Source organism: Pyrus communis, chromosome 12 (genome assembly GCF_963583255.1).
Source record: "Pyrus communis chromosome 12, drPyrComm1.1, whole genome shotgun sequence".
NCBI classification, from domain to species: Eukaryota; Viridiplantae; Streptophyta; class Magnoliopsida; order Rosales; family Rosaceae; genus Pyrus; species Pyrus communis.
The window spans coordinates 14,209,589-14,236,471 of record NC_084814.1 but is presented as its reverse complement, the minus strand read 5'-3'; the positions used below and the strand labels follow the sequence as shown (position 1 = coordinate 14,236,471).

Genomic DNA, 26,883 nt, shown 5'->3' with positions numbered 1-26,883 from the left:
GCCCACTACATCCCTCCCCTCTCCCTTTTCCGTCCAAATCCTTCTCTCTCTTCCCTCTGCCTCTTTTCTTATCCAACTCCCTAGGTGATAGTCTGATTTTGGACGGTCTCGGATTCGAAGATTTTGCAAATCTCTCTCTTCATCTTCACTGCAAATCTCTCTCTGCCTCTTATATTCCTCTCACAAAATCCCTTGCAAATCTTAAAATCCAACCAAGGAGCAAGAATGAAAATGAAAATTTAGGAGTTGTAGGCAGGATGCATGCATGAGTGGCTCAAAGGTGGGAGATAGGGTTGAATCTACTTTCGATTTCTGAATTTTCTGGGTTTTTGGCTTTTTTGGGTTTTCTAGGTCTCTGACTTGGAGATCTTTTGGACAGACGAGAGGGAGGTGGAGAGAAAGACAATGGGAGGGCAAGTTCTTAGGCATGGGGTGAGGCAAAGTGAGAATAATAATCCCACTAAACTCAATCCTGGCTTGCACCAAACACAGAATAATAATCCTACCCAAGTAGTCCAGTCCAGTGAAATTAAAGGAGGTCAAACAAACACCCCCTTAGGGTTTGATAAGACTTACTCCAATGGTGGGCTATGGGCTAAATTTCCCCCCAAACTCAGTCTAACCTAAGAGGAAACTTTGGGCTAAAAGCTAAATGGGGAAGTGAGGCCAAATTCCGCCCAAAATTTAGCCCAAAAGTGGGTGTGGGTCCCATCGAAATGTTTGCTTTTCAGAGTTTGGGCACCAAACGTAGCCCAACCCAACCCCCAACGCACCTAGCGAGTAAGCCTTCCGACCTCGAGGGACCCACCCACGTGGGCCTTTTGGCCATGTTCCACCTTGCATCCAACGGCTCTTTGCATCCAACAGTCGTGATTATCAAGGCGTTGGTTAATCCAATGACCTAGATTCAAATTTTTTTTTATATTTATATATTATTGAATTCAACGGCTGAGATCGAATATAATCAAATTTAACGGTAAAAAAAAAGATCTAACGGCCCAAATTTAAATCAAACGGTTGATGAAAGTTGAAAGTTTGATGTTCAACGGTTGGTGAATTAAAAGTTAGCCCAGGGTTGAAATATTGGTGAAAGTTGAAGGCTTGCTTTGTGGAAAATTTAATGATTTTTCAATATTTATTGGAATTTAAATTTTTTTAGATTAAACTATTCATAAAATTAATTTACAATAGTCTACATACTTATTTTTTTAAAAAAAAATTAATTTAAGAAAAAAAATAGCCTAAGTTCATTCTTTAATAATCCCCGGCTAAAATTTTAGGCCATAACAGTTGGAGTAGAAAAGCTGTTCCTAGACTAAAAGCTAAATTTTTCGGGCTAAAAATTTTGACTTTTAGCCCAACCATTGAAGATGGTCTAAAGGTTAAAGCCACCTATCAATGGTGTGATCAAGGTTAAAGCCACCATTGATTGGTATTACAAAAGTTTAAGACACCAAATTTTGATATGGAGACAGCCCAATTTAAAAAGCTACTGATCAAGAAGGGTGTCTTCAAAACGGTGCCCTATAGCACATTTTATAGTAGTATCCTATTTAAACGATTGCGATTACGTCATGTCTGCATCTTATTTTGAATTTTTATATAGAGAATAAGACCAAAAAAAAAAGTGAGAAAAAAGGATGCAAGGGGATGGTAATAGGTAGGCCTAGCAATTCCTGACACGACACGACACGAAATTAACAGGTGTTCGGATCAACACAATAACGAATCGGGTGGTTATCGGGTAACCCGATAAGCACCTGTTAAGATAACGGGTTAATTTGGGTATACACGTGGGTAACACGATAAGCAAAATATTAATTTTATAATTTTATAACCCTAAAAAAAATACTATAATAATTATATATATTAATTTAACAATTTTATACCCCTAAAAACTATAATAATTATATATATATATATTAAATTAAATATTAAAATTTGGGGACCATTGGATCAATTTAAATATACATACCATTTATTTTTTTAAGTGTTATACGTACAAAATAAATAAATTTAAATCTACTTAATAAATAAATAAATATATATACACACACACACACCATTGAACTTGATGGGACACGAATTCTACGAAACTAATTTCAACGATTAAACCGTCAAACTTATTTGTATATGCTTCGAGATTGCATCAACAAAAAAACGCAAAAAACAAACATTCAGATATCAAGTAATGGAACAAAACTTTTCGATGGTTATCAATGAAAAATCATTATTTAACGGTTATTTTAACTTTGATTTTGATGATTTTTTACAGCTACACTTATTGACCCTATATGAATACAATGAATGAACTCGATCTTCAATTTAAAATATTTACACTAGTGGATACCACAAAATCTTATGTTATACTTAATGAAAGTATAAATAAACTCTAACTGTTAGTGAATCTATCGTTTTGATGGGATATGCATTCTATGAAACTAATTTCAACGATCCAACCGTCAAACTTGTTTGTATATGCTTTGAGATCGCATACACCAAAAATCGCAAAAAACAAACATTCAAAGATCAAGTAACGGGATAAAATTTTTCGACGGTTATTAACGAAAAATCACGATTTAACGGTTATTTTAACACCAATTTTGATGATTTTTTTACAGCTACACTCCTTGACTATATATGAATATAATGAATAAACTCGATCTTCAATTTAAAATATTTACACTAGTGGATACCACAAAATCTTATGTTATACTTAATGAAAGTATGAATAAATAAGTGTTAGTGAATCTATCATTTTGATGGGATACGCATTCTACAAAACTAATTTCAACGATCTAACCGTCAAACTTGTTTGTATATGCTTCGAGATCGCATACGCTAAAAATGGCAAAAAACAAACATTCAGAGATCAAGTAACGAGACAAAACTTTTCGACGGTTATCAAAGAAAAATCACGATTTAACGGTTATTTTAACTCCGATTTTGATGATTTTTTATAGCTACACTCCTTGACCTTATATGAATACGATGAATGAACTCGATCTTCAATTTAAAATATTTACACTAGTGGATACCACAAAATCCTATGTTATACTTAATGAAAGTATGAATAAACTCTTAAGCGTTAGTGAATCTATTGTTTTGATGGGATACAAATTGTACGAAACTAATTTCAATGATCCAACTGTCAAATATGTTTGTATATACTTCGAGATCGCATACGCAAAAAATTGCAAAAAACAAACATTCAGAGATCAAGTAACAGGACAAAACTTTTCGAAGGTTATCAACAAAAAATCACGATTTAACGGTTATTTTAACTCCGATTTTGATGATTTTTTACAGCCACACTCCTTGACCCTATATGAATACAATGAATGAACTTGATCTTCAATTTAAAATATTTACACTAGTGGATTTAATGAAACTATAAATAAACTCTTAAGTGCTAGTGAATCTATCATTTTGATGGAATACGCATTTTACGAAACTAATTTCAACAATCCAACCGTCAAAATTGTTTGTATATGCTTCAAGATCGCATACACCAAAAATCGCAAAAGAAAAAAAAAAAAAAAGAAGATTCAGAGATAAAGTAACGGGACAAAACTTTTCGACGGTTATCAATGAAAAATCACGATTTAACGGTTATTTTAACTCCGATTTTGATGATTTTTTTACAGCTACACTCCTTGACCCTATATAAATACAATGAATGAATTCGATCTTGAATTTAATATATTCACACTAGACGATCAATGAAAATTAAGGATTTTGTAAAAGAAATAACATGCAAGCTTTGAGTTCCATTGGTAAGGTTTAAACTTTTGAGAAAGGCTTCACAACCTTGAAAACAAAAACTCTTTTATTTTGCATATCCTTGCACATTTAATATTTTGTAATAGACTAGTAGTATGTATGGATGTTTGTTCATTAGGGTCTTATTTTCAAGTGTAGATGTAGTACGTAAACGACAAATGTGTTTTAATGTTTTGAAGAAATATTTATGTGGCAATGTGTGGTATGTGCAAATATAAGAAAAAATATATATTTTTTTGGGGTAAAGTGATCCAACCTGTTAAGATAACGAATGTGACACGACATGACCTATTAAGATAATATGTCCGTTTGCTAGGCCTAGTAATAATAGGGGAGAAAATCCTACTCCCTCTCTCAACGAAAAAACGAGAAGCCTCACTCAATCACTCACTGCAATAGGGCTTTTACAATATGCCATCAAGTTGAGAACGACAACTATGAATGGTTAAGAAATATTATATATATATATATATAAGAGAAATTAAATACATTGGACAACATCCTTCATTCTCAATGTTTTTTTTTTTTAAATTTCTTTTCTTAATCTATTTTTCCCCTCATTTTGCTCCTGTATTCTTGTTGAGTCTCATATTGGCTATACAAAAAGAGAAATAATAGTTTAAATATCATAACCACACTTCAGCTAACATTGAGGCCTTTTTATGATAAAACCACATACCTAACGAATTGTGCAGGTGATAAAAGTTGTAGACAATATTAGTGTTTGGAAGTGGATCAAGGACCCATCTCTCTGATAATTCTACAATGCTTTTATTTGGTTTCAATTTTCCTACAAGTTTTTATCTAAAACGAAAATACTTCATTCTTATGCATTCTACGTCGCTGCTCAAGTGACAAGTCTTTTTCTTTCTTGGTTTTTGTTTTTTTCTTACTCAGGCATTGTTTTCTTTTATATGTATATTTAATCTCCTGTTTGGAAATGCTTCTGTTATTTTTGCTTGAAATTATTTTCTTTTAGTCTGGGTTTATATAGCTTTCCACTTCACAATCAGACACTTCCACTGTCAACTTTCCAAGTGCCTTTTCTTTCTTTCATCTTATTTGCTTTGTCCAATTATTCCTCTGTCAACTCTTTCTAATTTGAATGCACTCAATTAGTCATTCACATTGTATCCAATAGTCCAGATCAGACCTGACATTCGTGTCGTGTTTCCCATGTTCGTGTCGTTTTCGTGTCATACCTGATATCTTAACGGATCGTGTCGTGTAACACCATTAAAATAAACGGGTAAAATAAGCCAACCCAATAATATTAACGAGTAATATAACCCGACCCGTTACCTGTTAAGAAAAATATATTTTAAACCAATAAATAATCAATTGAAAAACATATATACATTTTTTTTTTGAGTGAAAAAAGGTTGCACTTGCACGCCCAGTGGGACTCTCGAAACCACAATTGCTTGATTAGAACCAAAACACAAATCAATCGTCTAGGCGTGCAAGAATGGTGCAGGCCACCGACGAAGACTACTCTTGCTATGTGCCATGCCTATAGGCACTAAAAATAAAGGAGATCAGACTTCAGACGAGACTATATGCACGGGATCCCACCTTATAGTGAGTGTGATGCCATACACAATGGACATAACCTAGACTTTCTTGCGTCAACTAGAGCCAATCTGTGTACACGAATTTAATTCACACCCATACCCCTGCTTCCAAATAGTAATATTATTTGTTGGTATAGTGATGGTCTCTCATAAAATAATTGGCAACTTTATTCTGTCTGTTTAATTTTTGCGTTTATTAAGGTACTATAAGTGACGAGACTATACTCCATATGCAGCATAGCAAAGGCCATCTTGAAATCACGGTGGCTTGCAAAGGCCATTATAATCTCCACGGACTCCTCATCGTTTACTGAATCTAAATCTCTAACATCCATTGCTTCTGAAACAAAATGGGTATAAATTAATTAATAGCTTTTTAAACAGGTAGGATATTACTAACAGTAACAATTGATATTAATAAGCAATAAAGCATTCAGCATTAGACAAGATAATACCAAGTTTTCGATGCGGTGCACTTAGTGCAATTCAATTGGTATACTTGTCAATATATAGGAACCATTTTGAGGATGGAAGCGGTTCGATACTTATTGTCTCCACCAAGCAGTTCAATACCATTTTGGGCACTTTGTCTTTGCCCTGTTTTTTAAACCCCACCTGCGCACCAGACTACCAAAGTGAACACTGAACATGGTGCTCTGTGCTTTTATTAACTTTTGGTGCTTCCTCCAACCAAAGTTTTAAAAGCAAAGTAAATGAATTAAATACACGTTAAATATTTTTAATTTTGATTTAAGACCAGTTCGTAGTACATTGTTCGTGTTCTGAGGTCAAACATTAAGCAGTTAGCATCAGCATGTTGAAATTGCAGACTTACAAGTTTTTTGAAGGCACCAACTACTACTAACTTAAATGAATTTCAAGAACCATTTTATCAGCAATTCACAAGCAGTTCAAAGAAATGTAGCACCGAAATCTAACAGACTCTTATAAGGTATACCAGCACACGTATATATACATGATCAAATTTAGCTGCAGAGAACACTAGCAAAAAATACTCATCAAGCAATTTTCGAAATTTACCTACAGAGGTTATAAACAGCTAGCATCATACTCTATAAAGTAACTATCCCCTTCCACAAAATTTCCCACATAAAATTCTACCACTCCTTTATAGAAATTTACAAAGACACAGTGGAAATATAAAACAATCCTTCAATTAATCAAGTATATAGACCACTTCCACCTACAAAACCATATAAAGTTCAAACTTTTAGGGGTGTGTTTTGGACATAATTGAGCAGGCATCTATGGACTGATTTGCCCAATGTCTTTTCGAGGGTATTTGATTTGGAAAAGCACATATCTGTTTATATCTAATATTTCAAACTACAGCAAGCTCATCAACAATTCTTCCACACACTTAACCCATGTGTGCTTAAGGTCTCTTAAACCTAATCCCTATAAATATTATGTATGCTCAAAATTCTTAACCTAGTTTTGCAAACCCAGAAAGCAAAAGAAGTTCTACACATCATTGAATTGAAACGAATTAACAATTATGCACATTGTGCAAAGGATCATTAGATTACATTCAACAACACGAACTAAGCTTAATAGTTCACCAAAACCGTACCACCGAATGAAAAAGAAGAAACAAAAACATAAGATTTATGAAGATAAAATATTAAACAAATGAAAAGAACAGAGATGTAGAGATGTAGAAACAAAACCGAACCTGGAGTGGAATCTGGAGAATGCATAGATGTAGAGACGACCAGAGCAGAGATGACAAGATCAAGAATGATTCCGTCCAGGCATCCACTGTACGAGGGAGGAGAAAAGAGATACTGAGAGAGGTTACCGGAAGAGCATACGGCGGGAGAGAGGAGCTAGGAAGAACAGGCGGCGGGTCAGTAGAGAGGTTACGGGAGTGGGGAGATAGAAAGGGAATAGGGCTAGTTTTTGTTTTGACTTTTGATAACATCAGATGGTAAAATTGGAAAATACAAGGGGTTTTTTTGTCCCAAAAATTTCTAATAATATAATTAAAATAGAATTCAACGGTATAGATATACTCTCATTTATCTTACAACTATTATTTAAGTAAAGTCTTTAATAGTTTTTTAATTAATGTAGAAGTGTAAAAAATATAGAAAAAAATATATAAACGCTCGTAATAACAAGCTTTACAACTTTTGTGAAGAGCTTAACTTCGAAATTCGCTTCTATAATCATATAAATCATAGATCAAAATTTAACCGTTGATTGTTGTTTACATTTACGCTTCATTTTTCTCATCAAATTTTGTTTTTTAAGATTTTCTTTTTTGAAAACATGATCTTTTAGAGGATGCAAGAAGATGAACGGTTTGGATCATTAATATTATGTTCAGAGTTTTACGGTTAGTGAAAATATTACTTGATGTTTATAAAGTTTCTACAAACTATATAAAGTCAACTCATATTTCAATTAACCGTAATATATAGAAACGTGATATCAAAGAGCTGAACCGTTCATCTTCTTACATGTACCACATGATCATGTTTTCAAAAAAGAAAATTTAAAAAATGAAATTCAATAACAAGAATAAAGCGTAAGTGACAATTGACGGTTAAATATAAATTTAAGGTTTATGGATTATAGTGTTGGATTTCGAAGATGACCCCTTCATGAAAGTTTTAAAGCTTGTCATTATGAGTGATTGTATATATTTTTTTACATTTTTTACACTTCTACAATAATTATTATTAATTTTATTAATTTTTCCCTCAAATAAAAAACATTATTCATGAGGGTTTGGAGGATTTTAAAAATCTAAATGATAATGTAAGTGTAATCATTATCTACTTGTGGAGAAATAATGATGAATCACGAGTGTTTATATATTCTTTCACATTTTTCATACTTGTATGTATGTCTTTTTAGTTCTTACCTATACAAATACTATACCAGTTTATTTTAATTTTGGACAACAACATGTTAAGTAAAATTTATCCTAGTAATGATAAAAGGAACTCTCATAATAAAAATAAATAATGACCAAAATTTTTTTTTTAACTTATACAGAATAATAATACAAAACTATATAATATATATTTAATATAGAATATATTGTATATTAATATATGGCTATTGTATTTTATAATTAATCTTTAAGTAATTAAACTTTAAAATTATCAAAATAATTTTTTTTCTTAACAGGTTGAAACGGGTTACCCACATGTTACTTACGTGTATACCTGTTAAGAATCCATTATTAACGGGTCCTTACCGTGTCACCCGATAATGCCCGATTAGTTATTGTGTTGACCCGAAACCCGTTATTTTCGTGTTGTGTCATCGTGTCGTGTTAGAAACTGACAGGTCTAGTCCAGATGAAAGAAGAGGAAAATACAGATTTTATATACACCTTCCTTATCACAAATAAACTTTATCTTAGCTTTACTTATATGTCCCGCATTTGTTTTCTTATATGTCCTACTGTTTTGAGTTAAATTTGACTAACCATCCACACTAACAGCTCCCTATTTCAAAACTTCTATAGCAACCAGCTGGAAACCAGTGCTGAGAAAAATTCAGACGAGAAAACACCTCTACATAAGGAAGATGAAGATGAGCCCGAGAACAATGAAGTAGTAAAATCTACATTCCGGTGACATATTCATATAATCTATTCACAATATTTTTAACAATAAGCAGTTCGATACTACCAACCTTTTGATCATTGTAATATGCTGCTAATTTAAGCTTCTCAAATTATATATAAAAATATTATCATCTTAAACAATCTTAAAACCCACAACATCACGCGAGCATTTTTACTAGTTAATTTGAAGCATCAGAATAGCCACATAATAGTACCTCACGTCGACACAATTCGATCGACTCGACCATTGTTGCTAGGTCTTATAAGACAACCAAGTAAAGTCTTTCCTTAGGTCCACAATTTATTTGAGGTGAAGGTGCATATAAAATCCGCAGGAAAAAGCTTGTTGGTAGAACTTTGGCATATAGCCTAATCAAGTGATAAATTCCATTAGACAAACTTTAAAGAAATCATTTTTATTAGGAAAAGGAGATAAACGATTGTAGAAGTAGAAGGATCATAGTGTTGTTAGTTCTTAGCAACGATTAGGTTTGCAAAGATTAGGGTTTGTGTGGACGTAGATATTTCTCTTTTATTCTTTTTCAAATAATAAAAAATTAAAAAGGAAGAGGAAGTAGGGTTTGTGTGGGTGTACATACTCCTCTTTTGTTCTTACCAAAAATAGGGTCTATATGGGTGTAGATAACCCTAATTTGTATCAAATTCGTTATTCACCAAATTCGAATTTAGAACTTCTTACGTATAAAAGAAGATAAACACCATTAGATTGTACGTAGTATTAAGTGACAATTTTTTTTAGTGTGCTATATAAATGAACTTTTGTCATAGATGCTAGGCTAATAGGGCTCCTTAACCCTTGACTTATAGTTATGCTCAATTTGAGATCACTCTTTCCACCATTATTCATCAAGTCATAGCATCATATGAAAAATTAAAATGAAAAAAGAACAAGTACGCATGGTATCCATACGAATCATACAACATAAAATGCACATAATACTGCATTTGCACGTAAAGCCCTCAAATTTTCATTACACTAAAAACTACTGCGTACATAAACCTTTTTAGTACTTTTTAGCCTATTCCATGTCTCACGAGATCAAGGGAGGAACTAATTTCAAGGGCAGAACACAACCTTGTAGTTAGTCCCACTAGGGCAAGTAAAAGTACTTGTTGGATCATCCTTTGGATAACTATAAGTATCCCTACACCGATCTTTAAAAAATTTGGACAAATTTGTAGGTCCACACCTCCCAGAATTGCAACAGTACTGACCCTTTTTAAACACAGTACAGGGGATGTGACACCCACCTGGAGCCCTCAACTCATTTGGGCATTGCGTGTTAATATCTTGAGCACATTTGATCCCCCCTTGTGCACCCATTTGATGTGGGACTGAATTCCATTGGAACATTGAAACCATCTACCAATGAAATGTCGAAAAAGTCCATGTTGCCGAATTGGTTTAGGGTGTACTCGGCTAGGGTTTTTGGGGGTGAGCCATAGGCTTTGCATTGGAGGAGTCCTCCACAGTCACCGGTTTGGCATTTTCCACGACCTGAGTTGTTGAAGGCGTAGTTTGTTTAGGCACAAATTCGTGCCATTGTTGTTCCCGTGTTCACGTCTAGGGTTCAGGTTTCTCCACGGTTGAGTTGCCTGCCACCGCCAGGTATTGCGGCTGCCCAAACGATACAGGGGCAGTTGTTGCGGACGTCAAACCTCGCTGCATGGGACAAGGTAAAGTGGAAAGAGATGAGAAGGAGAAGGAGGAGGAAGAAAGTAATGGGGATGTGCTGGATGAAACTCATTTTTGGGGTTTGATTTTCTATTATGGGGTTTGGTTTTCTATAGTAGGGTTTGATGTTGGGATTGTAGGGGGTTTATAAAGAGGATTTGCCGTTTAGGGTTTGGGGTTGTTTTAGGGTAGGTGTGATTACGTGTTTTTGATATTTGGTAGGGGAAAAAAATGAAGAGATGAATGCTTATCATGTGGTTTTACACGTTTGAGATGTTTTTGGCTTGAACTTGAAGATTGAAAACATATGCTCACTGAAAAAAGGAAAACAGGCCACTTGGATTTTGTATCGAATAGTTCATCCTTATCAGTATATCATGACCTCAGAAATTATGTCTTTGTATGATTTTGTTCATGTATAGCTTACAGCTGGTCAGGGCCGACCTTGAGAAATTGGGGGCCCTAGGCAAGCCTTCGAATGGGGGCCCTAAAGTTCTTTGACACCCAACTCGTTGTACATTTATAAGTATAAGAAAAGGTTTCGCTAAATATATGAAAAAGTTCATTTCTACATAAAAAATCATTAGAATTCATATCCAAAGAAGAAAGATATGCAAACATTACTTAAATATTACACGTCTCGCGTTTTTAGATGCAAATGTACTAATTAAGTTTACGTAATCTAACTTTTCAACCAATTCTTTTTCAATTGACAAAATAGCCAACCCATTTAATCTTTCTTGTGACAAAGTTGATCGAAGATACAATTTGATCAACTTTAATTTCGAGAAACTTCTTTCTGCAGAGGCAACTGTAACAGGTATGGTTAACAAAATACGATAAGCAACCCATGCATTCGGGAAACAACCATCCATTTGTCTTATATATTTCAGCACTTCCATTGCCCGATTTATTTCCTTCGGCAAAGTTTCTCTCAAGATTCTTAGCTCTATAAATAAGTCATTTCCATCAATATCATAATGCTCACCATGTTTCAGAAATCCTTCAAGATTGATACAAAAACTCTTCAAGCTATCATTGACTACATCTTTTAACTTCTTCAAATTAAATAAAAGCCCAAAAGTTTCTTCGTATTTCTGAAATTGTTCAAACTTGATATGAAATGAAGTCCGAGCTTGATCAACTATATAAATGAAGTAATCAACTCTAAAAGCTTCAATTGCTGATTATGTTGCCACTTCACTAGCACTCTCATCAAACTGTTTCTTTCTTCGAATGATGCGTTTCTCACGAAAAACAGGCTCAATCTCCATCTCACTTGCTATTTTCTTAGCTTCATTCATTGCCTCTTCAAATCCAATTTCTCTATACCGATCAAGAATGGATATAAGCCCTTTCAATTGATCAATAACAACATCAATATGCATGTCTTCTTTTTGAAGAGTTTTTCTAACAGTATTAATAGCAAACTGTTATTTATGCCAAATAACCATACCTAACAAGAACTCAAAATTCTCCAGCTCATGGAGGGATTCGGCTTCACTCTTTGACTTAGGATCTTCACTAGTATTTGCCAAGTGAATCAAAGCATCTCTTATCTGTTGAGCACTTTCTCTTATGGGTTTAACACTTTCAATATGACTTTCCCAACGAGTTTGTGACAACGGTTTGAGGGTGTGACTTCCATGCACATGATCTGTAAAAACTTTCTATTGCTTTGTTGAGGATGAGAACAATGTGTATATACATTGTACCACTCCAAAAAAAAGACATAGCTTTAGGACAACAGTTGACCATATCACAAAGTGCAAGATTAAGGATATGACAGCCACATGGAGTGTAGAATGCTCTAGGATTTATTTCAAGTACTCTGCTTTGCAAGCCTTTATTTTTGCCTTTCATATTTGAACCGTTGTCATAACTTTGTCCCCTTATGTCATCAACATCAAGTTCAAGAGTGCTCAATGCACCTAAAAGCACATCAAATAGTGCACGTCCTGTTGAGTCATGTACATTCAAAAATTCCAAAAAAAATTCTTCAACCTTTATTGGAGTTTTTGTAACATCCACACACCTTATTATAACAGACATTTGATCTTCGTGACTCGCATCTGGAGTGAAATCAAGTATCACTGAAAAATACTTTGCTTCTCTGATTCTTGCTATGATTTCACTTTTGACCTCACTTACCAACAGTTGTATCAATTAATTTTGAATCTTGTGACCAAGATAATGGTAATGAGTCTCATGTGTATCAATACGCCAAATGTGCTCTTGCATTGTAGGATCAAATTCAACAATCATTTCAATCATATTTAAAAAAATTCCATTATTCTCTTCAAACAGCTTCTCATTGTCTCCACGAAATGCCAAAGTAACTTTTGCAAGTCTTTTCACAATAGCAATTATCCTCCATAACACTTGTCTCCAATGTTCTTTCTCTTTGCTGATTTGTTGTTGCACACTTTCATCAATTGTTTTACATTTTGCAATCTTTTTTCCAATTCAATCCATTCACTCATGTAGTGAATGTGTTCCTAGCTAGTTTCATGAGTTGTAAGCCTGTGACCAATATTCTTCCAATCTTTAAAACCCTCATTATCCAGGTAAGTCTTGATTCCAATTTTCTTGAATAACTTGCAACAAAAACAAAATACTGTATCCAAAGAACATGAGTACACTAGCCACTTCCTATCTTGCGTCTACCTATTAGGCAATTTTCTAATGTAATGTACAGAAGAAAAATGTCTATCTGAATTATCTTTTGGAAATGAGACATCATCAACTCTTTTAGGACTTCTTTCCACTAACATGTCCCTAAGATTTTGATCAATCTTATCCCAATTCCCTGGATCATCAATATTCAAAGGAAAGACAATTTCATTATCTTTACCATTCTCATTAGCTTGATCATGTTCTTCAATGTCAGTCTCAATCAGAGGTTCATCTTCTTGCTCTTTACTACCATCGTCATATATCGCTCATCTTGCTCTTCGTTATTAGTCTCAGTCATGAATTCATCTTTTTCCACATTATTGTCATGATTTCTTTGTTCCTCATTCACTGAACCGTCATCTTGTTTCTTGAAAAACTTACTAAGAGATCCAGCTTGAGACTTTATTAATGCTTCTTCCTTTTCCTTATTTCTTCTTTTTGAGATCCAGAGAGATACTTTCTGTTTTTGTTAGTGGGCTTACTATTTCTAATAGGAGGCATGATAATCAACTCTTTTTCAATCAGGAAATCATAACCCCACAATCAACAATCAACTCAATATTCTGTAAATAACAAATTGACAAAGAAACAAACTAAAATTCAAATTTCACCCACTACCCAACACAAAAGTTTGATACAAATGACACAACACAAAACAAGGCGCATAAAAAATACGGTAAAATTCAATATTGAAACTTTGAATTATCTTGAACCAAAACTAGTTAGGAAGCAAAAGTAACCAACCTTGTTAAGTGCATCCATAATCCAATTATCTTCTTGAAGGGGTTTAACCACTTTGTTAAGTGCATCCACAAGTTCAAATTTTATAACTGCAATATGGACACTTGACAAGTGAATACTCTAATTTCGCATAAACAATAAGCATTAAAATAAACAAATCTTAAACCCTAGAAAAATAAAAAATCCTAATTATATTTACGAACACTTACAAATTAAATTGTAGAAAAAAAAGGCATAAGAGAATATAAGCATTGATCAGTGAGGTTACCTATCCTCTGCAAGTGGGAAAGAGCTGATTCACTGCATTCGCAGGGCAGGACCGGCAAGAGCATAGTTACAGATTGCCTTGCTAGTTGCTGCGTTAAATCCCAAAGAAAAGAGTTGAATTGTTGCTGAAGCTCTGCACCCCATCCAAGACACTTTGTACACCAAGTTTCAACTTTCAAGACTATTATATGATTTTATACTTAAATATTTTATTAAATTCAAACTCTAAATAAATAAATATATATATATATATATATATATATATTATATACACATACTTAAGAAATTTTTTGGGCCTTCCAGCCCTTCCCAAGGCCAAAAGCTGCACATCAAGTTCCAAATTTTTTTATTTATAATTTCATATTGAGATATTTTACTCAAACTACAAATTTATATATATATATATATATAATTGTTATTGGCATTCTAAAATTCTAGTGAAGTACGTTCCAAACTTTTTATATTTGAAAAAAAAAATATACTTGTAAAAAGTGTAGGACGAGATTTTTAAAGTGTTAATAACACTTCTCTATATATAAAAAAAAATAAAAAAAAATTGGGGGCCCCCCCAAAATAGGGGCCCTAGGCACCCACCTACTCGAGCTACTCCTAGGACCGGCACTGCAACTGGTGAGTATACAATGAGTATACAATGTTCTTCATCCCACGAAAAAAAATGTGATGAGACATATATTGTGTGTGTGTGTGTGTGTGTGTGTGTGTGTGTGGTGTAGGGATGATCTATAAGATGCAACTAGAAAAAATAAACGGTTCGAAATCATTAAAGTTCTACGTAGAGTCGGTCCCACAACTAACCCCAATTTTTTAATCGCTTCGATGGAACATGAATTTTTTTTAATTGGGCGGCTGGCCACCGCCTCGATTACTTCCTAGGCATTTAAAAATTAAGAAAAGGCATCCAGACCCGCCTAGGCACCCACCTAGGTCGCAACTCTCACTTAGACAGAAATAGATAACTTTCATTGTACATTTTATTTTTTCAATAAATTGTAATAGAGTTCTTGAATGTTTAGATGAACACACATTATATTCCTCATGTTTTCATTATATCCTAATGCTTTACAATTTGTGCCATTATATTTTACAATTTATGTATCTCAATGCAATTATGTATTTTTTAAGTAAAAGCATGAAATTATATATACGACATATAATAAATTTATTTCAATCCTATGTGCTAGGCCCCAGCTCACCGCCCAAGTAGAGTCTAGCGTCTTTTAGAATCTTGAGTAAAATAGATCAATGATGATGTGTTTTCAAGTGTAAGTAATTGGGCAGATACTAGTATTAGACTTATTATGTTTAAAAAAGGCCCAAAGCCAATCCCAGAGAACAATGAAGCTTCATAGGGTCCTTCTGTCCAGTTGCAGATCGTTACACCTTTAATGCGGGTCGGAACTTAGCCGACAAGGAATTTGCTACCTTAGGACCGTTATTGTTATACCTATCTAGTGCGATGTATGGAATGTATGGAAAAGGTGGAGTGTTAGAGTAGTTCTATTGATCAGTCATGTCATATAGGCCCAAATCGGATAAAAAAAAGAGGATCTTATCAACTTGTTCTGACCTAGGATAACAAGCTCATGAGCTTAGTCTTACTTCACTGTCGAGAAACGAAAGAAGACTTTCATCTTCAAGTTTAACTCAGACATAGCCCGCTTCTTTTTGGGTGTGAAGCAGTGTAAATAAATATTATGAAGACAAACTAATTGAGCTCATTTTCTAATTAATATAACGTATTATGCCTCTCTTCTCAGTTAACATTGTTCAAAATATGCTCGTTCAATTGAGAGTAACAACTCAGTGGTGTCTATACAATGCTTTCATGTGACGCACTAAAATGGGACCTCAGCGCAGATTGGGAATTTATGTGGGTTTTGATTCACCATCAATCATTAGATATTTGGAACCCTTGACAGGTGATATGTTTACAACTCATTTTGCTGATTGTCACTTTGATGAGACAGTCTTCCCGTCATTAAGGAGAGAAAAGACGGTTCCAAAAGAACGGCAAGAGCTGACATGAGTTGTTCCCACCTTGTCTTATTTCGATCCTCGAAGCATGCAATGTGAAAATGAAGTGAAAAGGATCATTCACCTTCAAAGTATTGCTAACCAAATGCCATATGCATTTAATGATGCTTCGAAAGTGACAAAGTCACATATACCAGCTGCAAATCCACCTGCAAAAATTGATGTCCTTGCTGGACAAAATAAAATGGCAGCGAATGATTCATCTAGTGCACGCCTGAAGCATGGTCGACCCCCAGGTTCAAAAGATTCAACCCCTCGAAAGAGAAAGATGAGGGCATAATTGAACCCAAATGAAATCATTCAGGAGAAGAAAATGAATGATAAATCCACAATTCATAATTATGTACTTCCAGAAAAAGAAAATGTCATTAATGAGACATCTGTCCCTAAAGAGACAGAAGTACATGAAAGCAAAGAAATATCCATAAATTATGCATGTACTAATGAATTGTGGGATTGAAATGAAATAATCATCGACGACATATTTGCATTTGCAATAGCCAGTGAAATTATATTAAGCGATGACATTGAGCCCCGCTCTGTTGAAGAATGGAAACAGAGACAAGATTGGCCTAAGTGGAAAGATGCAATTCAGGCAGAATTAAATTCCTTGGAAAGGCGAAGTGTTTTTGGACAAGTAGTCCAAACCTCGCCTGGTGTAAACCCCGTGGGTTACAAATGAGTATTCATAAGGAAACGCAACGAAAAAAATGAGATTGCAAGATACAAAGCATGACTCGTTGCACAAGGTTTTTCACAAAGACCTGGAATTGATTATGAAGAGACATACTCTCCTGTAATGGACGCAATTACGTTCCCTTACTTAATAAGTTTGGTGGTTTCAGAAAAACTTGACATGCGACTTATGGATGTCATCACCGCGTATCTATATGGAGAATTAGATACTAACATATATATGAAAGTCCCAGAAGGACTTAAGTTGCCTGAAGCAACTAACAAACCACGAGGTATGTTCTCAATTAAATTAAGGCAATCATTATATGGGCTGAAACAATCTGGACGAATGTGGTACAATCTTCTGAGTGAGTATTTGATTAAAGAAGGATATGCCAACAATGTCATCGGCCCTTATGTATTCATTAAGAAATCAAATACTGGATTTGCTATAATGGCAGTATATTTCGATGATATGCACCTCGTTGGAACCCCTGAAGAGCTCAATAAAATTGCTGAATATCTGAAAAGCGAATTTGAAATGAAAGACCTTGGGAAAACAAAATATTGTCTCGGCCTGCAGATCGAGCATTGTGCTAATGGAATTTTGGTTCATCAATCAGCTTACATTGAAAAAATATTGAAGCGATTTGGCATGGACAAGGCTTATCCACTTTGCACCCCAATGGTCGTTCGCTCTTTGGACATTAAGAAAGATCCCTTCCGTCCAAAAGAAGATGATGAACTGGTCCTCGGTCCAGAAGTACCATATTTGAGTGCAATAGGTGCTTTATTGTATTTAGCACAATGTACTAGACCAGATATAGCTTTTTTAGTCAACTTGTTAGCAAGATATAGCTCTGCTCCAACAATTCGTCATTGGAGGGGAGTCAAAGATGTTCTACGATACCTTCGTGGGACAACAGACATGGGTCTCTTCTACTCAGACAAGTCTACAAATGACCAGATCCTTGTTGGATATGTAGATGCTGGTTTCCTCTCTAATTCGCACAAAGCCTGCTCACAAACTGGATATGTGTTCAATAATGGAGAGACTGCAATTTCATAGCGCTCAACAAAGCAAACATTAGTTGCTACATCTTCCAATCACTCGGAAATAATTGCTTTGCATGAAGCAAGCCGTGAATGTTCTTGGTTAAGATCAATGATCCATTACATCCAGAATTCATGTGGTCTACCTTCAAAAACAGACACTCCAACTGCCATCCATGAAGATAATGCAGTCTGTATTGCCCAAATGAAGGAAGGATTCATCAAGGGTGATAAGACTAAACACGTATCTCCAAGATTTTTCAGTCCACATGAGCTTCAGAAGGCTAAAGTTATTGAAGTCAGACAAATCCGTTCCAATGAAAATTTGGCAAACTTATTCACCAAATCTCTACCAAAGTGCGCATTTCAGAAGTTAGTGCAGGGAATCAGATTACGTTGGCTTACCAATTTGAAGAATGCGGAATCAAGGGGAGATACAATTCATATGAATCTCCCATACTAGATGAGCATCTCTCCTTCCCTCTTTTTGCTCTGTATTTCCGCAAGCACTAGAACATACATTGGCAGCATGACATCGAACGATTGGAATGGAGCAAATACTGGTATCAATGGATCATTACGCATGTCGAGCCGTGTCACATTATGGGAAAGGAAACTCAACTTTTGTCGCCCTTCTTACATTGCTTGTTCTGCAGGCCTACTTTGCAGGGTCTTATATACCTTCGACTTGAAAGTTTCATTGAACATTCGTGTCAGCAAAGTGGTTCTGCGTGAGGGGCATGTTGAAATCCACCATCAGTCGTGTCTCTGAGAAAAGTAGAGTTTAATATCGATGTTGTTGGAAGTGGACCTTTGACCCGTCTATTAGATAATTCTACAGTGTCTTATTATTTGTGTTTTTGTGCCGACCACTACCTTGTACAATTTGGCATGGACGACCTAGTTTATGAAACTAGGTGGATTAGTTAAAAGACTTGGATCAAATAAATAACACTTACTTGGACCAATTCCAACAATTATTATAACTTTTGAATCTATAACAATTTCTCTATTGATTTTTTTTCTGCTAAGTGATATATTTTCCCACCATGCAATTGAATTGCAAGTTAATTCACATATAAAAATATTCATATGTGCATACTAGAGACGGCTAGCTAATCACTAATCACCAATGACAAAACGACTTTCACACCCCGCCGTATGCTGCTTCACAACATTGTGGAAAAAAACAAAACAAATCAAAAGAAAAGAAAAGATTATTCTTAATAATAATTCATATATGCATTCGAGTCTGTGAGTCACGAACTTTGGAGTTTTGACTAAGCACTTGACTTTTTGTTTAGTGCGTGAATGCACTAATTAACTGCTGTCCGATGTTTATGCTATGCTTGTAGTGATAGTGTGTGTTTGGGATGTTAATTAGACCATCTCCAATCAAGGGTATGTGGTACAATTAGCTGAATAAGGATCCTCCTTGTATCCTTTTGGTGAAGATTTCGGGAATCCGCATATCTTATCCATCATTCATACATCGTGTGGTCAGAAATTATTTTAAATTATATTATTTAAAATTGAATACAAACAAGAACTAAGAAAAAATGGCCACACGATATACGATTCACGAATCATCAAAATTCTCACAAAGAGAATTCGAAGAGGATCCGAATTCCAATTAACCCTAAAATTGAACAAAACAATCTCCAACCAAAAAACATTTTACAAATTTACAAATGAGCGTATTTTGGGGCTCAAATCAACTTGCAGAAGGCCTAGAAAGTGCCAATGCTCGGCACTCGGTAATATTTTCCTCTCATGAAGCTCACCACTTGATGGCTTGGTAAAGAGATACTTGGGCATGCTAAAAAGTAATAAAAATATAGAGGGGTTAATATTTAGCTTTCTGTGAATTGAAGAATATCAAGGGGTATAAATTAATAAGAGATGTGTAAAAAGTAAAAAAATGTGTGGATATCACACCTCTAAAAAAATTATATTTTTGAGAGCTAAAATTGTGTCCAGAATATTTGTTAACCCTTCATAGTTAAAGACGGCCTTAATTCAAGTTTTTGTGATTGGAGTGGTAGTGTTTGGTGCTTGGAGTGGAATGTGAGGAGGTTTGTGAAGGCCAGCCAAACGAAGGCCAAGAATAACCTCTTGGGGAAGGAAATAGAGGGAAGGCCAAGACTTGAGATGATGCTACTTGAAACAGCATTGTACCCCTTCCACGACGTCAAAAAGTATTCGCCTCAAATTTGGACACAGTGATAGAAAATAAGGGCACTTGACGCCCATTTCTTCTTTCTTTTTTATTCGAATACAACTTGACACCAATTGGAACTAACAATCAAATCGTCAACATCCACATTATTTGGTTTACGAAATATGGTTTAGAAATTTAGTCTTCCTATTAGTGACACATCATTTGGTTTGCAAATTTGGTTTAAAATTGTCTCCCTAGCATTACTAGAATGATAAACTTCAAAATTTTAATTAAATCTAATGACTAAAAAAAAAAAAAAGTGTATATGAGGTTGTAAGGGGTGTACAAAAATCATTTTCCTTGTTGCTAATATGGAGGACCTACCACTTAATAATATGGTCTAGTGATATTCGTCCTCACTTGTAAGTGAGAGGTTTTAAGTTTGATTCTTGCCAAAAGTGAATTTAAACCACATTATCATTAGTCCATTGTAAGGCTAAGACCTCATTTCTAATATAGATAATATCGTTTGTTTAAAAAAATATCGGAGACCTATACTCATATTTCACTAATAAATAATTTCATACGGTATTTTTGTAGGTTTTATATAAACTTCATAGAAACGTTTTGGGTGTGTACTGACACTTCATGCCTATATGTGGCTCTGTCCCTAACTTTAAAAATGGAATGTACGTTTTTGTAACCACATGAATTAAACTTAAAAGAACTGGGTGCAACGGCGGATCTAGGAAATATTATTAGGGGGAACAATAAGAATAGATTTTTTTTTATAACAAAAATAGCATGCAAATCGTTATCTCATCGAGTCTTGGTAGGTCTAAAATTATTTACAAAAGCATATTGCACACATGTTAAGGCCTCATTTGCGTGCGTGAGTAACTAACATGTTCCAAGGTTGCTCCGACATGAATGCTTAACAAAGGAACACACTTATCTTAAACACGCTAACAAATTGAAAATACATTATATCCCATTAATATTCTTGTTCAAGAATGATGATGCTTTGTTCATTCTCTAAGATTACCATTTCATTTACTTTGCAATTTTTTTACACTTTTACTTCGTTTTTTTTTTCTTCCTACAATTGTAATCACAACCAACAAACAAGCCATAGGTAAATACTATTAGGACTAGATTGTGAAGGGGCATCACCTCTCTAACGCATTTTATCAAGCAGTTGGAGAGCATATATGAAGGGCAACTCCAACCTTCGAAAGGGCAGCACCGAAGTCTTCCATAGAGATTCACCAGAGTTCGGAGGGTCAACTAACCCCCGTTGCCCCTAAGTCGGTCCACCCCTGTCTAGGTGTCTCCATATAGTGAGTATGTCTTAGTTATTATTAATAATACTTTTTAATACAACGATTGACACATCCTGACCCGGAATGTCCACTACAACTCCGAATCAATCTGTGCTGGCCCACACCTGCACACCTGGAAGGTGACGAAGCCATAAAGTGTAGTCATGTGGAAAATGTGTATAAATTTAAACCTAAAAGTGCCTAAATATAAGAGTGCTCTATGAGCGGGAATGAACCCATTTCACATGTGATGTCAGAGCCTAAGTACAATACAGTAAAATAGGGTGAGAATTATACCATTGGGGTAATCATCTACACCAAGATTTGTCAAGAATCCCAGTCGATACAAAAGCTCAGCTACTAAAACCTGGAGGGGCGAAAAACAAGGGTGAGTGGGCCTGAAAATAAAGTTTTAATAAAACCTTTCTGAAAACATTATAACCCCTTGCCGTAAAACAAGTATAGTTTCCAAAATATACATACTACTTATAGTAAGAAAATACTTACCGTAGCCTGCAAAATCTCAAGAATGCCATACGTCACAATATTGCGTAAACGAACATATAACAACCAATATCACATGATCTCGCATAAACAAACATATCATATCGAATGCTCATCGACACATGTTGACACATGAGTTTATACAGAGGTATTCTAACATGAAATGAACTGAACAATAATATACGCTCTAATACTACAATCACGTGAAGACTGGCGCTATGCGTAGCACATACAAGTCGGAGTTGCCTATTGCAACCTGTATGATAGAACTGGCACCTACAATAGATCCAAAGTCAACGTACAGTGCGACGTGCACATACACGTGAAAGACTGCCCCTAATCCGGGCGAGTGCCAACACCGGTGCAGCAAACAATGAGGAAATAACATAATTATAATCATGCCACAGTCATTCAACAATTCTAGTCAATATCATATTATTCATGACCATAAATATAATCAAGGCATCCCCTTATAGTAAGCTTACATGTGCATCCCGCAGGATTATTTCATCATTTCCCAACAATAAGGCATTTCTTGTAAACGTTAGTTTAATCATGGCAATCCCGTAGAGAATTTATTAATAATTGTATATATGGAAACTAACCTATATATATATACACATCTTAAAGAAAAGACCCGCTCATAGATCATGTCCTCAAGTCGAACCCGTTTGAACTAGAATAGTCGAAGTCACCGATAATAATCACACCTAAGCATAATATTAGGACCCATTAGTAAAACTCCACTAAAAAAATTAAATTTGGGAAAACATAGTGCGAATTTGGAATCAGGGCGTCGAAATATGCTAAGGATGATCCCTAGCAAATTTTGTAAAAAGTCAATAAGAAGGTCGACAATTAACCCTAAAAAGTCAACCGAGCTGCCCTAGTGGTTAACTATGTTAAAACTTCGGAATTTCACTAAGTGGATGCCAAAAATGAACTTGGGGCATCAAAATTAGCCTAGAAGGCATATCGAGAAAATTTTGAATAGTAGACATAACGAATATTCCAAGATTATTCTAAGAATTTTTAGGCCGGGTTTGGCCCCAAGGCCTTTTTTTTTTTTTTTTTTCCTCTCTTTTTCTTCGGTCGATTGCCACTGCAACCGCAGGATTCTGGAAATATATTGGCTAGAAAACTTCAAGGGCTTATAATGAGACCAAGGCTCAACCATTTTCAAACATTTAAAAATCAAAATGAAGCTAGGGAGATAAGGATTTGGATTATACCGTTGTGGACTCAGTCATGGCCGGAAAAAAGGCCTGCAACACACCAGTCTACCAGAAATTCTGGGGAATTTTCCCACGAAGTGTTTCTCTATGTTAAACGCTATAATGAGGCCAAAAACAACATGGAATTGTGATCTAGGATGACCCACATCGATTTTGAGCTTACCTTGCTCAAAATCTTGAGAGTTCATCGAGAACTCATCGAGGAAGATGATGAATAATGGAGTAGCCACAGTCGGACGTCAAGACTCCATGGTCTTGGCCTGGGTTCGAGACGAGAAGGGTCAGATGATGGTGGGGGTCTAGGTTAGGAAGTGTAACTCGTCGAAGATAGTGAGTGGTGGTGGTTTTGTCACATCCCGACCCGAGCTCCACCACATCATGGGCTCGACTCCACCGTAGCACAATATTGTCAACTTTAGGCCCCAACCATGCCCTCACGGTTTTATTTCTGGGAACTCACAAGAAAACTTCCCAATGGGTCACCCATCTTAGGATTGCTCTCGTGCGAACTCGTTTAAATTCGGAGTTCTGATGGAACCCGAAGCCAGTGAGCTCCCAAAAAGCCTCGTGTTATATGGAGGTGGGCAAGGATCCACTCCCCTGGGCGATGTGGGTTCTAACAATCCACCCCCCTTAGGGGCCCCACGTCCTCGTCGGCACACTTCCGGCCAGGGATTGGCTATGATACCAAATTGTCACATCCCAGTCCTGCTTCGCCACATCCTAGGCTCGACTCAGCCGTAGCACGATATTGTCCGCTTTGGGCCCTGACCATGCCCTCACGATTTTGTTTCTGGGAACTCACAAGAGAAATTCCTAATGGGTAACTCATCTTGGGATTGCTCTCGCGTGAACTCGCTTAACTTCGGAGTTCCGATGGAACCCGAAGCCAGTGAACTCCCAAAAGGCCTCGTGCTATATGGAGGTGGGCAAGGATCCACTCCCCTAGGCGATGTGGGATCTAACAATCCACCCCCCTTAGGGGCCCCACGTCCTCGTCGGCACACTTCCGGCCAGGGATTGGCTCTGATACCAAATTGTCACATCCTTGTCCCACTTCGCCACATCCTGGGCTCGACTCAGCTGTAACACGATATTATCTGCTTTGGGCCTGACCATGCCCTCACAGTTTTGTTTCTGGGAACTCACAAGAGAAATTCCCAATGGGTAACTCATCTTGGGATTACTCTCACGCGAACTCGCTTAACTTCGGAGTTTCGATGGAACCGGAAGCCAGTGAGCTCCCAAAAGGCCTCGTGCTATATAGAGGTGGGTATGCACATATAAGGCATAGAGGATCCACTACCCTAGGCGATGTGGGATCTAATAGGTTCGAACCGATTGCACCTCTCGATGCTTGCCAGGAAATAAGAGAGGGAGAAAGTGAAGCGTTTGAGAGAGAAGAGAGTACGTGGCCGAAAATGAGTGGTCCAGGAAACTTGAAGGGGAACACGGCAGCAAGGGAAGAATGGGGTGTGGGCCCCATAGTTAGAAAATAATGTTTAAATAATTAAAATATTCGAAAAATAATAACATACGAATATAAAATTTTGAATAAAGTGTGAAATATAAAATAATAATTTTTACAAAAGTATTTTTGGATTCATAGCTCTTTAAAATCTTCATAGTAGCTCCAAATTCAATTCCGTTTGCACCTACGCGTTCGTACCGTGGAGTACCTTGGGAATACGGTGAAATAGTAGCTCGTACGCATCACAAAAAAATGGTCAACGAAAGTCAACACCATTGCCTCTAGGAGCATTTTCGTCAATTCACATATTTAAAATTACTAAAATTGTAAAATTAGGGACGGGTTGTCACAATCTACCCACCTTAAAAAAATTTCGTCCCCAAAATTTATAATCATTTGCTATACATAATATACTCTAAAAGGTAGGAAGAAAGTATATATAAGGAAGAAATCAAGCTAATATATAAGGAAGAAATCAAGTTAATATATAAGAAAGAAATCAAGCTAGAGCGGTTGCATAAAAGAGAATGTCATTCCGTTGCGATCGGAGTGCAGTTATTCCTCTTTCATGCCCCTAAACTCATACTTTCCTTCTCCTTCAACACAATAATATAATACTTTTTATGAAAACATAAAGTTGAAAATATTTATACATGTATTACATCCAGTCAAAATACATATATATAATAACGTAAAGTTAAAGTAATTGTATTGAAATTAAAACTAAACATAGAATATTTTTCACCTACGCACTCGTTGCGTCACGTACTCCGAAGGTAAGTGTGTAGTATCCTTGCGTCAAGTCCAAACAATAAATAAATAACTAAATTTATAAATAAAAAAAAATACTAACGTAGACAGACCTAAATTTCCACTTGCTTAACAAGTTCAACAATTAAGTTCTCAATATTAGAGTCTGCAACCTGCAATACCAACAACTCACTGTTGTCAATATTAGAGTCTACAACCCCCAAGGATGTAATATTACCATCATGCCCCACATTGGGAAATACTCATACATCGTCTGATCAAAGCCTCGATCGTGCTCACGCACTACCCTCTCAGGCAACATCGTCAATATTATAAAATTTTCTATATCGCAATCTCGGTCATTCAAATACCTGTTTGCAATACTCTGTTGTCAATCATATACTATGCATGAAAACTTTATACCATGTCTCAAATGGTGTCATACTCAAAAACCGAAAGTGTAACCGCAATTACACACAACCCTAACAAAATAAGTGTCTACTACAATCATGCTAAACTATAAAACAAATAAGCACAACATGTCCACGAAAGTCTGGATAATTCATTTCGACTGGCCGTTAGTCCGAAGGTGAAGTGTGGTATTGAACAACAACATGTATTCATAGCCTTCAAGAAGACTTCCTAAGGCTTGGAAGTGAAACACGCATCATGATGACATGCATATCGTGAAATTGAACAATGTAGTTCACAATGCCTTAATGAGCAACTTCATATTGAATTTCAAGGTCAAACAATTCTCTTGAATGATCTGTCTGTATTGAAAATAATAAGAAGTGTAGTGGGCCAAACACGTACCCACTGTTGACTGAAATGCCTTCCAGCACAAGAAGGTGAATATGGAATTACAGTAAAAGTAGATGTTGATCAAAACGCCAAAAAATTCAATAAATTCAAGAATAGGTGGTTTTACCAAAAGATCTAAAATATAGTCCATCTGGACCAACAGAAGGTAAGTTGACTTGTTGAGTCGGTCAATAATCATCGAACATTTATCATATTCCCCACATGTATGAAATGCCTAGTACCAGAAGCTTATGGTGATATTTCCCCATCTCCATTTGGATACAATAAGTGATCATAACCACTCAAACGATGCTTTGATGATTTTGAAATAACATCAATTTGATGCTTGTGAACTCCAACTGGAATGGGATAGGGAAAACTGGAAATGTTCAAGGGTAAAAACATTTTTTACTACAGTGAACAGTAATTACGTTTACACAACCGGGGTAATACACGATAGTGCAATCGTAGGTGTTGATTTGGTATCTCCATCGTCGTTGTCAGAAGTT

The 26,883-nt window shown here is 35.7% G+C and overlaps 1 long non-coding RNA gene and 2 pseudogenes across 1 annotated transcript; all 3 read right to left on the bottom strand.

Moving 5' to 3' along the window:
* Positions 1-5,497: 5,497 nt before the first annotated feature.
* LOC137711445 (uncharacterized) lies at positions 5,498-7,242 on the bottom strand. The gene is made up of 2 exons (XR_011065058.1): positions 7,054-7,242; positions 5,498-5,697 (listed from the first exon to the last, which is right to left on the bottom strand). It is a non-coding gene; the product is annotated as an uncharacterized lncRNA (long non-coding RNA).
* Positions 7,243-10,042: 2,800 nt separating this feature from the next.
* Positions 10,043-10,733, bottom strand: LOC137709774 (thaumatin-like protein; annotated as a pseudogene).
* Positions 10,734-11,280: 547 nt separating this feature from the next.
* Positions 11,281-14,409, bottom strand: LOC137710038 (uncharacterized; annotated as a pseudogene).
* Positions 14,410-26,883: the final 12,474 nt, after the last annotated feature.